The 14,421-nt window shown below is 42.1% G+C and overlaps 1 long non-coding RNA gene across 1 annotated transcript; it reads left to right on the top strand.

The window, feature by feature from the left end:
* The first annotated feature begins 7,467 nt into the window (after nucleotides 1-7,467).
* Nucleotides 7,468-14,175, top strand: LOC135311572 (uncharacterized). The gene is made up of 3 exons (XR_010371232.1): nucleotides 7,468-7,561; nucleotides 8,977-9,107; nucleotides 10,794-14,175. It is a non-coding gene; the product is annotated as an uncharacterized LOC135311572 (long non-coding RNA).
* The last annotated feature ends 246 nt before the right edge of the window (nucleotides 14,176-14,421 follow it).

Raw genomic sequence — 14,421 nt, 5'->3', positions numbered from 1 at the left:
AAGTAAGCAATATCACACAACATGGGTAATAAAGGGTTACACAGGCGTGTGATAGTGATGTTGCTGGGAACGTGATTATTCATTGAGTTTTTGCAGCAGTGCCTCATCCCAAGGGGTAACATAATTTTATATGATGCTAGCAGGTATTCAGTTTTTGTTCAGGTTTTTCTGGTACACCCCAACATTGTATTTTTGCAAGTAAAATCTATAAGTGATCTATTTACACACCTGAATAACCTTAGTTCATAGCTTCATTAAAAGACAAGCTTGTAGCAGATTTCCTTCTCTCTATATATAAGTATATAAGTTATAATTGTGCTTCTACCCTGTGTACATAAATACCTCATTTTTGTGCAGTGCAGATATATATTATAGAGTTACAAAAAGGAAGACACAACTCCTTCTTGAAGGCACACAGCTGCTCCTGCAGCACTTGAACACAGCAACCTTATCCCAGGAGCCAGTACTGCCAGCAAAATAATGCACAGACTCTTGTTTAGTCTTACAACTTCCAGCTGAACACCACTAGATGTCCTCTGCTGCCAACGCTGCTCTTATGTATACAGCTAAAGTGTTGTCACCATATCCTCACTTTGCAGTTTTAACCTTGCATTCAAAAGCACATTGCTACTGCCAGATTATCACTGCCTGGAGAAGAGAAGGCTCCAGGAACGCCCTTTGCAGCCTTTCAGTACTTAAAGGAGGCTTATAAGAAGGATGGGGACAGACATTTTAGCAGGGCCTGTAGTGACAGGACAAGGGGCGATGGTTTTAAACTAAAAGAGGGTAGATTCAGACTAGATATAAGGAAGACATTTGTTATGATGAGGGTGGTGAAACAGTGGCCCAGGTTGCCCAGAGAGGTGGTTGATGCCCCATCCCTGGAAACATGCCAGGTCAGGCTGGCTGGGGCTCTGAGCAACCTGATCTAGCTGAGGGTGTCCCTGCTCACTGCAGGGGGGTTGGGTAGGTGGCCTCTAAAGGTCCCTTCCAACCCAAACCATTCCATGATTCTATGATTATTTTTTCTTTATTGAGAAATGCTATATGACAAGTGTTAGAAAAGGTGTGATTGCAGTATGTCTGGAACACCTGTATGATGGAATTGGAGTTTTTCAACTTTCCTTCCATTCCTGGACTTCACCTTTCTATACACTCTGTCACTATCCCCTTTTTGGGGACATGAGAAATTAGTAGATCAAAGGTTGGAGATTTGGCTCTACACCAGCAAAGGATTGGACAAGCTCTGGTCATTGGAGAGCTCTTTCTTCCTGAACATGATCTTTCTATGCTGATAACCATGCCTTGTCTTTATACCTGAAATATAATTTTGTTTATTTTGCAGGCTGGAACTTAGGTCAGAGCTGAACCAAATCTGGGCCCCTCAGTTCAAGAAGGTCCTTGAGGTGCTGGACCATGTCCAGAGAAGGGCAACAAAGCTGGGGAAGGGTCTGGAGAACAAGTCTGATGGGGAGCAGATGAGGGACCTGGGAGTGTTTAGTTTGGAGAAGAGGAGGCTGAGGGGAGACCTTGTCACTCTACAACTCTACAACTACCTGAAAGGAGGCTGTAGTGAGGTGGGGGTCGGCCTCTTCTTCCAGGTCACTCGCGACAGGATGAGAGGAAACGGCCTCAAGCTGCATCAGGGGAGGTTTAGATTGGATATTAGGAAAAATGTCTTTACTGAAAGAGTGGTCAGGCATTGGAAGAGGCTGCCCAGAGAGGTGGTGGAGTCACCATCCCTGGCGGTATTTAAAAGACATGTAGAAATGACACTTGAGGCATGGTTTAGGAGGCCTGGAGGTGTTGGGTTGATGGTTGGCCTTGATGATCCTGGAGTTCTTTTCCAACCTTAATGATTCTATGATTTTATGAAAGTGTCCTTGTTGTTACATGAACTTGCAGTCTGTATGACAGTGAAAACCATAAATGGGGATTCATACAAACAACCTGCTGTATGATGGATGGGGAGGGGTTAGACACACAGTCTAGAAAGGGTTCTAGGTACATCTCAACAGAGAGGACTAAAAAGTTGTATGCACACAGTCAGAGTGTTTGTGTTTATACAGCATAATGTATCATGAATGGAAGGAAAAAGATTTATTTCAAGTGACAAGCAGGTTTATTATCTACAGAATTGTCTTCCTTTTTCTAGGAATGCACATTGTGGGGGTCCGTTTGCTGGGGGCATTGACAGAAGCTTTTACTGAAGAACGGAGTTTGCATTTCATTTTAATTTTACTTTAATTGCTAGTACTCTGGGCTCAGAGCACTGCTAGGGAAGAGTTTCTCTGTATTATCACTTGTAAACATGCTGTTATTTCAGGCAAGAGAAAGGAAAAGCTTTTCCCAAACAGAAACTTCTCTTGCTAAGACATTCAGGCATTGAATGATTTTCACATAAAGTGGTAGAAGAAATTTATTTTCTTTTTTTTCAGGGAAGAGTCTAAAATAGAGAATTAATTATGAATCGCTTGTGCTTTCAGTTTGGCAAGAATAGCCTCATTTTGCTTGATGAAGCAAATGATGTCCTCTTATATAAAATCTTTTTCCTGCCCACATATATTTATTATCTTAGGGAAGGATTTGGAAATGGGAGGTCTTATTTCATACTGCTTTATGTCTTGAAGTTTTATTTATTCTTTACATTATGCTTATTGTTTGTACTGTGCTTGTGCCTAAATAATCTTAATCTTTTGTGCTAGACATTGCAAAATGCCTAATAGAAAGGTACAGTTTCTGGCCCGAATAATTTGCCTCCTGTCTTCTATGAGCCAAAATAAAAGCAGCTTTGCCTCGACATGGCAAATTTACCACTTCACAACTGAAGTGCCATTTTCTCATGCTTTGTTGTAACTCTTTAAGTGCCTCCTTAGCTACCACTGCATGATATACACCAGCTTTATGTTTTAAGCTTCAGTGCTGCAGGTACATAGCCACCGATGAGAGACAGCAGGTAATTAAAGCAAACAGACTCGGAAATCTGAGTTAACCAAGCAGCAGTTATAGGCTAAGAGATCAATCTAAATTATCACAAGGGCATTTTATTGTTATTTGCCTTTGCAGAATGTGAAAATGAGCTGCAATGATGCACAGAACTGTGGAATAAAGGCTGGAGTTTCTTGAGTCTCCTTTCCACATAATACCTAGTGCTGGTAGATTCCCATGATATTGTGCTGTTTTTACTCTTATTCCAACATTGACCATAGAGTTCTGATATTGGCAATGACTTCTGTTTTTCCTGATGCCTCACTTTATATGTAATTGTGGAGTCTCACTTTACATCTAGCTTTTTCAAGTCAGCTTTTTCAAGAATTCACTAAAGTCAGTGATGTTGCATCCCTTCTCATTTATGCTACTTTAATCTTTGTTGCCTTCAGTTAAAGCAGAAGAGTCTAGCTTTTTATGTGCGTGTTCCTCCAGACACAAAACGGATGTACAAACAAACTGCAGGGGCTAGTTAGGCATTTGTGTTTTGGGGCCTTGTCTCAGCCACCTCACATTTAGTACTTTCCTCCACAGAGCTGCTTAACCTTTCAGACAGTCCAGTTTGGAAGCTTGCATGTCCATCAGCAACTAGTAAAATCAGCAGTACCAGCTGATCGATTTTCTGTAGCTCAAAGAGTGACAGAAAGAAAAGAGGTGTCTACTGCAACATTGAGACTAGTCACATAAGAGAAAACTCCCCTGGAACAGTGGTCTCTAGTTTGTCTTAGAATCATAGAATCATGGAGTGGTTTGGGTTGGAAGGGACCTTTAGAGGCCACCTACCCAACCCCCCTGCAGTGAGCAGGGACACCCTCAGCTAGACCAGGTTGCTCAGAGCCCCGGCCAGCCTGACCTGGCATGTTTCCAGGGATGGGGTATCTGCCACCTCTCTGGGCAACCTGGGCCAGCATTTCACCACCCTCATCATAATAAATGCCTTCCTTATATGTAGTCTGAATCTACCCTCTTTTAGTTTAAAACCATCACCTCTTGTCCTGTCCTGTTCTTCTTGAACATTTCAGAAGTAAAAAGTTTGCCCTGACATTATGAGCCCCTTGAGAAGCGTATGCTCTGAGTGGCTGACATTTGGAGACCACGGTTGAGGGTTTCTTTCTTATTGTTCCTTATCATATAGGATAAGTCTTGTTCTGTAAATTTCTGACTGAAGAAATATCAATCTAATGATAAGAAATCAGAAAGATAATTTCTTATTGATTTTGGCTGAATGTCTCAAGAGGAAAGGAAGCACCCGGGGGGTCCCTTAGGGACTTGTGTAGATTTACAATCAGCTACACCACCATTATAATGTCTAGTGTGTAGCAGAACTTTGATTAAATGCTTTATAAGAAAGCAAAATATGTTCTGGCAGCACCTCTCATTTCAGGGGTTTCTTTTCAAGGTTTCTCAAAGATCAGTTCAAATCATGACCATTGCACATTAGTGCCATAGAGCCTGATCTAGTGTGCCTTATGCAGGAAGCTAAATGCAAGATTCTCCTGAGAAAAATCTGCAAAAACTAGTGATACAAATTCTTATCATAAGAGTCATCATCGAGGTGCCCGAGCAGCCTTCACTTGTTATTAAATCTGGGATCATAAATGAAACAGGTTCATGCAGCTTTCTGTGCAGACACACTACACACAACTGCAGACCTTGTACTGATTTTTTTAACCCCATCTTTCCCCCTTAGAAAATCAACCATAAAACAGTGTAATCAATTTGCCATCTGATCTCTGACTTAGCTGGATCTTGTTTATCCCTATAAAGAAGGCTAACTCCTCAGTCTAGATCTCCTCTTGTCAAACAGCTCAATGTATTCAGGTGATTTAAGAGGCAACCCACCTCAGCAAGTCACATTAGCTCATTATCTCTTTAGCAAGCCTCGTCAACAAACGCTGATGGGGCAGGAGATTTCAGGTGAACAATGCCAGTCTGGCACAACCACTGGCTTTGAAATTTCTCTCTCTGTCCTTTACTGCCTCATAATTAAAACCGCAGTGGAATAGAAAGCACTTGTAGCCCTGATCAACCTCCTATTGAATTCAGTTTCATTCTTTCCATAGATTTTAATGAAGGTCATAACAGGTCCTGACAATGTAAATATTCAGCCTTCCAGGCTGTTTCAAGCTCTCATGATGTTGATTTTTTTTCTTGCTACCACTACAAAACCTAATCTGCTCAAGTACATCTGAACTACAAGTGAAATCATGAATGTTAGCTAGTAACTGCTTTTAGGGCACTAGCCCAAATGATACGCAAATTGCAAGTATTATATTCTACAACAAGGGTCGGAGGAAGGATCCAGGGAACTACAGGCCTGTCAGCCTGACCTGGGTGCCAGGAAAGGTCATGGAGCCGATTGTCGTGAATGCCATTACGTGGCATGTGCGGGACACCCAGGGGATCGGGCTCAGCCAGCAGGGGTTTATGACAGGGAAGTCCTGCTCCTTCTATGATAAGGTGACCCGCTTAGTGGATGAGGGGAAGGCTGTGGACGTTGTCTTCTTGGACTTTAGTAAGGCCTTTGACACTGTCTCCCACAGCAGTCGCCTGGAGAAGCTGGCTGCTCACGGCTTGGACAAGTGCACTTTGTGCTGGGTTAAAAACTGGCTGGACGGCCCAGCTTGGAGAGTGGTGGTGAATGGAGTCAAATCCAGTTGGCAGCCGGCCATGAGTGGTGTTCCCCAGGGCTCAGTATTGGGGCCGGTCCTGTTCAACATCTTCACTGATGATCTGAATGAGGGGATCAAGTCCACCACCAAGCTGGGTGGAAGTGTCGATCTGCTGGAGGGCAGGAAGGCTGAGGGGAGACCTTATCGCTCTCTGCAACTACCTGAAAGGAGGCTGTAGCGAGGTGGGTGTTTGTCTCTTCTCCCTAGTAACAAGCGATAGGACGAGAGGAAATGGCCTCAAGCTGCACCAGGGGAAGTTCAGGTTGGACATTAGAAAAACTTTTTCACCGAAAGGGTTGTCAGGCATTGGAAGAGGCTGCCCAGGGAGGTGGTGGAGTCTCCATCCCCGGAGGTATTTAAAAGAAGGGTAGACATGGTGCTTGAGGATATGGTTTAGTGTTGGACTTGGCAGTGATAGGTTAGGGGTTGGACTCGATGATCTTAAGGGTCTTTTCCAACCTTAACAATTCTGTGATTCTATGATTCTTTTGCCATATGCCTTCTTGCCTTAAAAATTGAGTCAGGAAAAAGATTTCCTTATAGTTTGTCTATGCTGTCACTTATTTTCCTTTTTTCTCTAATCAGCAGCTGCATATTAGCTGAGGTTTGTTACCATGCCAACCCACTTAGAAAGGCCTTGGACTGGAAATACAGCCAGTGAGGGACAGAAGTTCATGAGAAAGAGTTTCCAACATTTTTCCAACTGACAGGAAACTAGTTACCACAAAGGATTTCTTGACATTTTCCCTCCAAAACATGGGTCAATAGTCAGACAGTCAGCTCGTGACTAAGGCATGAAAAATGTAAAACATCTGGCTCAAATCTATGCTATGAACATGCTATGGAGACATTAATCACCTTAACCTAAAGGCTCATCGGATTCACCTTTAAAGATGATGAGTTTTATTTGAAGAACAACCATTAGGAATATTCTGCAGTATCCTAGCTGTTAGGACTGAAGCAATGAAATGCATTCCTTTGATCAACAGCAAACAGATGAATAATAGAATATAACACTGTTCTGAATTATTCAAAAATAGGAAAATATTCTTTATTTTTCCATTCCATTGCATTAGGGCTAATTTTCTTCATTTTCTTGAAGTTTTGAATAAGTAATAACAATATAATAGTAACAACAATTGTACAGAAGCTGAAGCTAATAAGAGGTCTTACTGCTTGCATGGTAGGTACTTACTTTACTCACAATCACTGTATTAACAGCCTAGTTCACAAACACATTTCACATGACAGATGTTTTTTACAAACCCTGCTTCAAGTGATGAACTACCCTTGTTTTGCAGAACAGAAGAATAAATGGCATGCCTGAAAACAGAAGCAATATTAGCTGTGCTAGGGAATGCACCCAATTCTCTTCAGAGCCAGTCCAACATCTGTGTAAGAACAGATTAACAAACTGAGGGCTAATCCCTCAATACACTGTCAGTCTTGAAAAATCTTTGAGGTAGAAGGTGGTCTGAAATGCAAAAATGATGATGCACTCACAGACAAATTAGTGGCAACATCAGAACTAGATCTTAGAAGATAATCACAGAAGCCCATACAGATGGATACAAATCTGGTGCAGTAAACCCACATCCATCTTGTTGATGTTTGGCTAGCTGAGAACATAGCAAGACACGCTCACATCTGCCTGTACGTGCCTGTGTAGGCATATCCACAAATTCCAGCCTCATGCCTAATTCTCTCACTCACGCTGCTTCATCAAGGGTGACACAGAAGCAAGTTACTGCTATCATTTCTTACCATCACTCAGACACCGAGCAAAGGAATGCAATGGAGCAATTTTGGTTTGCTCCCTATGTTCAAGGCTGATTTGCATCTACAGAATTGTGATTCTGAGGCATCTGGAGGAACAGCTTGAGAAAATCTGCCTGCTTATGGTTAGTTCCTCTCTCCATTTCTTTTTGTGGGCTGTCGTGGGTACTGGGATCCAGTGGCTGTATGATTTGTAATTACTGATGTATTCTTTTATGCATAATCTACTAGCTTTTTAATAAGAATAATCTTCTATTACTGGAAGAAACACTCATGAAGTATCTCTAGGTAGTGCATTTTAGGCCATTACTGTAGCCACCCTGTGAGCCTTACTTTATGTGGCATGGCTTTCTTTTGAATTTCATGGTCTTTAGCATATCTCTTCAAGCAAATTCATTTCTTTTCCCTTGTTCCTGCTTCCCACTAAAACTCTTTTCACAGGGGGTCTTTTCAATGGCTTTCCCAGTGATGGGGATAGTAATGCCTTTCTTATATTAGTTACCCTTAATTTCCTTAAAAAATCAGTGCAGAGCTGAAGTCTGGGGCAGGGGAGAAGTGCTCACCCAGCGCGAGGCTCTGCGCTGGTTAGAGGACAGCATTTAATGCAAACATAATCGTAAATAGGACAAACTCAGGAAGTGGTTTTAAATATGTATAGTGTTAAAGATTGAAATATTCCCCTGGGAACCAGTGCATCAGCTGCTTCCAGGCTGATGGGGAAACAGAATTTGGATGGGAACAGGTGGAATTCTTCCCAGTGTGTGAGTCATTTTTTCTCTGGCTCCCCTTACAGGCTTTGGTAGAGATCCTAACGCAACACACTATTCTTTTTAGTTCTTTGTTTTGCTCTAAACCCAATCAAATGGGCAGCATGCAGGATGACTAAGCTGGTGGACAGGCCTGTATTTTTCAAGGTTGTTGATTTTGGCTGAAAATTGATGATCTTGGTTTTGTCTCCTTGCTCAAATAAAATGCAGATGGATAACTTGGGCTGTAGATAACCTTTTTTCCTCCAGAAAAAAAAAAATAATAAAGGATTATTTCATACCTCTATCTATCATGCATGCTGTTCCTACAGACTGGGAAAACAACCAAGGAAAGATAAAGTAGAAAAAATATTATTCAGCATTTCCTGAGTAGTCAAAATCGATAAAAACTTGCAAATCAGATTAGGATCTGAGTTCACTAAACATGAGGAGTGTCTGCATGTGATTTTTTATTTCAGGTGAATTATAGGCCCTGGAGAGGCCAACAAATCCTGCATGGAGAAATATATTAAATAGTTAACTGTATCACACTCCTTTGTTGTCTCTATCATTATTCCCCTTATACTGTTTCTGCCAAGGCCCCATGTTTACTACACTGAAGCTGGGAATAGTATAGATGCTATAGCACAGTACAGATGAGATTTAATGATAAATGACGAGCACGGCAAGGCAGCCCGACTGCTAGAGACTCTCTTATGTTGACTAGCTTGAGTTTAGCCCTGTAAGAAGCTTTTTTATTGATTGATTTTTTCATACATGGATTTTTCTTCCAGGCAGGAGAAGCAATGAACATCATGTACTTTAGTACTTCTGAGATAAAACAGAAGGGGGAGAGCTGCACCATGAAGCTCCTCAAGCTTGTGGCTTCTGCATCTCACTCCTGCTGGCTCCTTTCCTCCCTCAGGTACGTGAAACACGGTAAAGCAAAAGCCCCAAGTACTCCTATGAAATAAATTTTCTCCAAGGTTTGAAGAGAAGTGGCATATGAATGGTGAAAGATCGGAGTGCTTATAAAGTGGAGTTCCTTCGTTCTTTGCTGGTGCAGAGGAGCAGGAAGCATTGGTAACCAGCACACCTTTTACTGAGTTCTCCAGGAGCTGAGCCAGTGTTTTTAAGGCATCTCCCTTGACTGATCGCTCCCTACAACTACCTGAAAGGAGGTTGTAGCGAGGTGGGGGTCTGCCTCTTCTCGCTAGTAACAAGCGATAGGACGAGAGGAAATGGCCTCAAGCTGCACCAGGGGAGGTTTAGGTTGGACATTAGAAAAAACTTCTTCACCAAAAGGGTTGTCAGGCATTGGAAGAGGCTGCCCAGGGAGGTGGTGGAGTCGTCATCCCTGGAGGTATTTAAAAGAAGGGTAGACGTGGTGCTTGAGGATATGGTTTAGTGGTGGACTTGGCAGTGATAGGTTAGTGGTTGGACTCGATGATCTTAAGGGTCTCTTCCAGCCTTAACAATTCTATGATTCTATGATGTTTTTTACAAAAATGATCTGCCCACGAGGAAGTTCTCATCTGTGTTTTGTGTAAACTGCAGTGCCTTGAGGCTGTTGTTGCAGTCAAGGTTCCCCTCTGCTTCCAAAGGTGTTTGTTTTGCCTGGATGAGAGATTGGAAACATTTGTGAACCACGAGTTTTTTCACACAGGGCAGGAAAAACACTTCCTGGCCAGCCTTAAATATACCCCATGGTTAGAGGTGAACTCTGAGTCAAAAATCCTCTAGTCCGCAAACACCAAGAATGGACAAAACAATCTCTTTTGTTCCAGTTTTATAGGTGACAGACAGGCGAAGGTTTTGAAAAACTTACCCGAGATGACACATCTATGCAGCATTTTGTAGGCTGCCAGGGACTTCTGAACGCTGCCCAGCTTCACACATAGAACACCTGGGGTGTGCTCCAGCCTATCTGATTCATTATATATCGGTAGATACATGTCAGTCACTTATCCCGTATGGGCAGCAGGTGGGGAAATTGCTGGGTTCATTGTGCTTACAGCTGGCCTCATACCTGCCCATGAGTTGTGGCGTGGGTGCTTCTGTGACAGTCAGGATTTGAACCTAAATCTCACTTCAGTGCATTCCCATACAAACATCCTTCATATAGCTATGGATAGCACGAGAGGTTGTATGGATCATGAGCTGTATTTAAAGTTGGGTGGAAAAGAGTCTTCTCCAACTTACAAAAACATTCACAGTTCAACCAATGTTCAGGATGAAACCAACACCTTCAAAGGTATAATAGAACTAAAAAAAAAGCAGCTGCCATGAAAGCTTAAACTCCTTGGGTCTTTTACTCTGTATGTGGGAAATCTTCTGTATTTCAAAAATACATGGGGAAAAAAATGTATTTATGTGTATACATTTGTGTATATAAACATAAGTCGTCTTCTGAACGCTGTTGGAGTTACAGTTGCAGGGATGCTGATATCTAAACCTAGAGCTGTTTTGGCAGAGAATGTAATCTCTGGACACAAATGTTCTCTCTGAACATTATTCCAGAATAACAGTATAGACAGACAAATCTCTGGTGAAACTCCCCTGAAATTACACCAGAGATTAAATTTTGTCCCATGTTCTTCCTTGTTAACAGCTTTCTTCCAACAGTGTTGGCATCTTCTAGAAGCTGAAAGACAGAAAACCTGCTAGACTGAGTGCTGCATCTGCTTCTATACCACAGTGATTCTATAAAGGCTCACATCAGAGGGGTTTGCTCTGAGTACAACGCTTCTCAAGCTGGGTTTGATGGTCCTGTGTCTGTTGTGTGACTTTCTCAGGAGCATTGTGGAAAATCCCACAGATAAACTGAAAATACAACTAAATTAATAAAAACATAGTTGTAATGGAAAGAAGCTACAAACCCTGTCAAAGGCTCCAATTTTACATTTCTACTACAGCCAGTTGTCTCACACCACTGCCTGGAAAGGAGGTTCCTGTCCAGCTTCCTCTGTGGTCATGGTTGCCACAGGACAACCGAGACCTTTGGGAAATGAAAAGATTACCCGTAAGTGTTGGGGTGTGGTGAAAAGTCTCTGATGGTGCCCGCCTTCTCTCTCTTGAGCAGCTCTCAAGAAGTACCTCCATCTCAGGCCTTGAGATCATATTCCCTTGGCAGGGCTTGTCCCATCCCTGCAGTCCTACCAAACCAAAGCATCCTGAGCATGATCTGCCACACTGCTTTTCTCTTACAAGAAGTAGATGTTCAAATATGAATTCTAACTCTCATGCTTACAGGGTGGGAGGTCAGTCCGTATTACGTTAGGCTGTGATGCAGAGTCTCCAGATGTTCAGACCCTCATGTCAAGAGGCTCTAGCCAAATATTATATGGCTTCAGCTTTAAAAAATGCTCTAAGACCGCATTTTGTAGGCAATTTTACTTTTCATACATTCTGGGGATGATTTTTCTGGGCTGCATTTTTATGTTTCTGCTTTTAAGGTTGTGGGTGGGTGCTGGTTATGACAATTTGTGTCTGGTATTTTGGTATCCTGGAATGTTTGCTTTTATGGTATGTGGATGGGAACTAGTTGCATTCCACAGAGCTATTTGTTGTAAAATTGTGGGGTATAAATAGGATTGAGGGAAATGGTACACTAGTCTCTCGTGCTTAAATGGCCACTTTGTACAACAGTGCCATGAACTGGAAACGTATGTTTCAGGATCCCTACTGGATTGTGGTCTCTACAATCATAATTAGTATCTATCTATGATGTATTGGGTTGTTCCTTGAGGGTTATTTTTGAAGCTTTTCCTTTCAAGAGCAACTTCAATGTTACCTGCCTAATTCCAATGGTATGGTCTTTCCATCTGCAGAGATTGAAGTGTGTTGATGAAACACTGACAAGGATTGGCAGATGTCTGCTATGGGCATGAAACAGTATTTTGGTTGGCTTGCTGTGTGAGTGGGAGCTATGGAAGCTTGCATTTTGCAGGATATAATTCCAGCAAATATTTTTTGTAGCAGATATTTCAACATTTGAACTTGGTAGCAAAAATTCAGAGGCAGTGTCTCAACTATGTTCCCATCCTGTGAATTCTGATGAACTAAAATGTTTTTCGTTCTTCATCAGGGATAAAATGAACATCTTCTAGAGTTTGTAATGAAAAATGTGAGACAGATCATGAGAATAATCAATAACCTTGGCACTGGGGCACTTTCCTCAGAGTCAAAGAAGTGACCTAAATTCAAGTGCTTGGTCTGACTTTGCAGAGTTGGAGCTTTCAAGATAGTCTTCATGTCTCAGATTAATGGCATGATCAGTCTGTTGCTCTGGGTCAAAAGTCACTCAGTTTTGACCAGCAACCCCATGCTGAAGTTGTCAAGAAGTTTATAAAAAGTTTTGAGAGGTTTTCTGGATTTAACCTTAGACATGCAAAAAAAAGTTCATGCAAGCAGCTTTTTCCAGTCCTCAGATTAAAAGCCACTGGGTAATTGCCGACTTGTTCAAGCCCTGTCCCTGGGAGCTGCCTAAAAAAAAAAGTCTTTGTTTTGCTCACTTCATGTCCTCAGCTTGGGAGATTGAATCTAATTTTCTAAACCATCTGTTAAAGCAGCTAAACGTTAGCAACATAAACATACATCTGATTTCCAGGAAGAGCACAGGCTGTTATCTAATTATATTCTCTGTGCTGAATCGGAGTGTTCCTGAGTTGTTAAACAAGTGGCTTTTCTCGTTCTTAGTGATATTTGGCACTGAATCTTGACAGATAGGTTTCTGCAGGCTGTAAATAACACAGGGACTTGAGACCAGTAATGATAAAAATTCATGAGAGGACTGGCTGCCCACACAGGAGTACAACACCCTGCGGAGAGCTAGAGCATTATTTATGTTGTATTTTCCATATTGTTTTCTGAGTGCTAGGACCAGCTGCTTTCTAAATTTCATAATTAATTTCTGAAGATGTAAGGTTATGCTCTTTAAGTTACATCGTCATCAGATGAATAAACACAGTCCGCATGCAAAAACTGTTCCTTCCCAAACATCTTACTGAGTTTTCTTGTAGACAGGTATGTTTAGCATCATCAAGTGGCCACAACTTCTGCTTTTTATATCTTTTTGTAAAGCTTCACCTCACATAAATAAGTAGACTACTGTGACTCAAAAATCAAGAGAAAGAAACGCAAGTATATTTATGTAGCAAAGTTCAACAGACTTCAGTTTTAACTGTCAAGCACTCCATATAGAAAGTAAGCCTATTCCAGAAGGTTTCCTGTCTGAAAGACTTAATTGCAGGCAATTTATTCCCCAGCAGAGTACAGAAAGTTCTGTTCATTTCTCATATCCCTTTAATGCTGACTTCTGTGCATTTCCCATGTGAAGTCATCCAAATAGATTTGCAAACTCTCTTGATTTCACACAAAGATACTGCCCTGGGATCCTGGCACCTACATGAGACAAACACCCACCAGTGCTTCTGAATCAGAGGAGCTTACTGTACTCCCTATCCGCCCGCTGGTGCTCTGGGTGGCCTTGGCTGAGACTGGCTTACCATACAAGGCACGGTACAAGCAGAAAGGAAAAGACAGACTGTCAGATAAAAACGTGGTGGAAAGGAGGAGTGATGCTCAGAGGTGCACAGAGATTAAACAACTGGCCAGTGGTCACCCCTTAAGAGGAGTGTGAATCACATCCAAACCTGTGATAATGGCACCAGACCTCCTCTCACTGTCTACCAACACTCCTGACAAAATGCCATCAAGGGAAAGCACAAATTATTGAAACTGAATCTAGTCTGTGCTTGCATCGTGAAATGACAGCTTCCTCTCTGGTTTTGTTCCATGGTTCCTGTTCTTGCAAGCCAAATCACAGTGAACCATAGCAGCGAGTCCATTTAGTGACTCTTGGAGTGAAAATAAAAATCATGTTTAATTTCATGAAGTTTTCATGAGAAACAACAATTGTAATTAGAAGGCAGGAAAGCTATTCAGATGCCTGAAGGCTTATGCTGGGAGGCACCCCACTGTGCCGACTTCAATTTTCTGAACATGTCTGATAACTGAACGGGCTCAGGAACTCCTTCCGAAACAAGGATGTGGATGAGTGATACTCGGGCATGTCAAGCTCTGTCCATATAATGCTCATCTGCTGTTGTCATCATTATTCCTCCGGTGCCAAGTCTGTCTGATGTTAGACAATGGAGGCTCAATTCACCCATGACGTAACTCTGTCAAAGGCCAACAGAGCTCTGCCACCGGAGGGATTAGTCCCTCCTAAATCTTTT

The sequence above is a fragment of the Phalacrocorax carbo genome, chromosome 1 (genome assembly GCF_963921805.1).
Source record: "Phalacrocorax carbo chromosome 1, bPhaCar2.1, whole genome shotgun sequence".
Taxonomy (NCBI): domain Eukaryota; kingdom Metazoa; phylum Chordata; class Aves; order Suliformes; family Phalacrocoracidae; genus Phalacrocorax; species Phalacrocorax carbo.
Note: the sequence above shows the minus strand (reverse complement) of the source record. Positions and strands in the feature narration are given on the sequence as shown.